The 2897-nt window shown below is 43.0% G+C and overlaps 1 protein-coding gene across 5 annotated transcripts in view; it reads left to right on the top strand.

The window, feature by feature from the left end:
• Positions 1-2897, top strand: part of Eefsec (eukaryotic elongation factor, selenocysteine-tRNA specific) — a 235211-nt gene that overhangs the window by 149290 nt on the left and 83024 nt on the right. The gene's annotated exons all lie outside the window — the stretch shown is intronic.

The following is a 2897-nucleotide window of genomic DNA, read 5'->3' as shown; positions in this document are numbered from 1 at the left end:
ACACACATACATATACACACATAAAAATTATTCAGGTTTTTATTTTTCTGTGTCTGTATTTTATATTTTTATAATGGTCCTGTTTGGTCTAGTGACATAAAATTGTAATATTCTCATTTTCCTTTTATCTTCTTATGTTTTTTAGAATATAGTACTATCACAGATCTCTCTTTCCCTTCCCTCCCTTCTCCACCTCTTCTTCCCCTCTCCCTATCCCTTTCCCTTTTCTTCCTCCCCTCTCCCTTCTCTTCCTTTTTTCTGTCTGTCTGTCTGTCTGTCTGTCCGTGTGTGTGTGTGTGTGTGTGTGTGTGTGTGTCTGTCTGTCTGTCTGTCTGTCTCATACAACCACACACACACACAAACACACACTATACTACTACGGGTTGAACAAGGATTTTTGCCCTGAGCTGTGAACCCAGCTTCCTGGACCCCCACCCCTTTTTTGACACAGAGTCAAACTTATGATCCTTCTTCCTCAACCTCCTAGAGCGCTAGACTTAAAAATATATCCTACCTCTTCTCTTCTTTCTCTTTCTCTCTTTCTTTCTATATACCTACCACTTTATTTCTAATATTGCTAATTTTTGTTTCCCCTCTTATTTTGATCAATCTTAGGTGATTATCAATTTCCTTAATCTTTCCAAATAACTAACTTTTGGTTTTGTTAATATTTTCTCATGTTCATTGATTTTTAAAAATTATTTCAGTTTTTCTGCATTTTGGGGATTGCTCAACAGTTTTTTAGCTTCTTGAGATGAAAATTAGATAAGTAATTATTGACCTTTCCTAATGTATACATTTAGAACTAAGTTTTCCTTTAAGTTTCATTCTACTGACATGACACTTTTGTTTTGATCATTTAATTAAAACTATTTACAGTGTTTGTTATAGTTTCTTCTTTGGCCCATTGATTATGTGTTGCTTTGTTTTAAACATTAATAATTTTCTGGTTATCCTTTTGTTGTTTATACTTTGATCCCACTGTAATCTGAGAATAAACACTGTAGCTTCAGTGCCCTTAAGTGTGTTGATAGTTATTTTGGAGTCCCACCTGTGACTTGTGCTGAAACTGCAAACTAAGGGGAGTGGGGGCACTCTGGAAATGTCAGACAGATGACAGCAAGTGAGGATGTCCAAGGCGAGGGGAGTGGCGGGTGTGTGGGGACCCAGTTCAGAGAAGGGGAGCTCCTTGCAAGTCCAAGCTCTCCTTTCTAGCCACCTTTACCTCATTCCTGTTAGGGTCACATTAACACCTAAGCATCAGAGGCGGAAAGTGCCACCTCTGCTGCTTCCTGATCATACCTTGAAAGCATGATGTCATCTTTCCAGACTCTTAATTTTCTTTAAAAATGATGATGGAAATGCCTTTTTTCTGATGTTGCTAGAGAATTATACTTTATATATTTTATACTAAATAGATATCATATATTAAATTACATAGAGAGATCATTTTTTTGCATGGACCCCAGCCTTTTAAATGGCAGAGATTTTTGTTATCGCAGCACTCAGCTCAGAGAACCCTGTGCTCACAGGGGTGCATCTCCGTTGGGGCTCTGGTGACTGTCTTGTATCCCATTATTGTTGGAAAGGTTTCTCCTTGCCCGCGACTGGGTGCTGGGTGCTAGGGGCCTGGAGGAGATGGCCAGCCCAGGACCAGGGGTTCTGATGCCCGTCCAGGGCCACTGTGGGTAGGAGCCACCAGTGTCCCTGCTGTGGGTCCTGGCTGCTTTCTGCTCCCCACCTTGAAAGTGTTCAGGAACACAGCTTGTTGGTGCCATTAGGACTGTGTTAGGAGTATATACAGGGACCCCCACATCTTCTTGGAGTTTGTTCTGGGAGGGAAACTTAGAGCAGATGGGGATTAAGCCCTGTCATCCTAACAGTTCACAGATGTCCACTGTTATGCCTTTAGGAAGGACAAGTCAACTCTGCCAGGCACAGAGGGTGGGAGAGCCTTCAGCAGTGGTACTGTGCACCTCCTTGGGTAAGTGAAGGGACTTGTCCCTAAGTCAGAGCATATAAGAGAACCAACGGAGAAGGGGGTTCCATGGGAGGAACTAGGTAAGTCACTCAGGCAGGCTCTAAGAATAGACATATGCCTAGCTCCTGGAAGACAAGTAGGTGTTCCTTAGGGTAAACTATAAGGGAAGGTCCGTCCATTGGAGGGACAGATACATTTAAAGTCTGATGGAATAGAATAGCAAAGACCATGAAAACAGAAGTAGGAGCGCAGCATTCCTCATTGTGCTGTTCCTTTGTGAGGAATTCACCCTGACACCAACTCCCAGAATCTGCTGTGTGTACAGTGCTGGGAAAATGACTGTCCTTGTGCCAGCACCAACCTGCCCAGCACAGGACATTTTGGAGCACCATGGGGTGCTCATCTAGGGCAGATGTTTTATGGGGTCCTCTAGACTTCAGTGCAGCACAAGGTGCTCATTTGCCAGCCACAGCAGACTCTAGCACTCTGAGCTGCTTCCTAACTGGCCCTGGAAATTATGTCTGCACAGGAGCTGGGGTTGGGGGTTGGGGGCACTGCTGTCTGGGTCTAGGCAGGAAGGGAAGCAAGTTCAACTCTGTCACCTGTTTGTAGTTTTCATAATTTTTGATTTGGCATTTTGATCAGTCTGGTTTTGGTCAAGGAAATGCATCCGTATCTCATAACAGGAAACCCCTTTTGTGATCCTTACTTCAAGGCATGTTTCTCTCTATTTCCCTCTACCTTTTTTTTTTCTTGGCAAAAATACAGACCTAATATGATGTGTGTCTTATTAAAAGTTCAGCATAATTTATTGCCATTGGTTTGTTTACAAAATAAACAATTCCAAACTCTATAACATGGCCTTCCAACAGTCCCGGCCTTTTCTTTCCCCTCCCCCTCCCCCTCCCCCTCCCCC

Source organism: Octodon degus, unplaced genomic scaffold (assembly GCF_000260255.1).
Source record: "Octodon degus isolate 3935 unplaced genomic scaffold, OctDeg1.0 scaffold00254, whole genome shotgun sequence".
Lineage (NCBI taxonomy): Eukaryota > Metazoa > Chordata > Mammalia > Rodentia > Octodontidae > Octodon > Octodon degus.
Note: the sequence above shows the minus strand (reverse complement) of the source record. Positions and strands in the feature narration are given on the sequence as shown.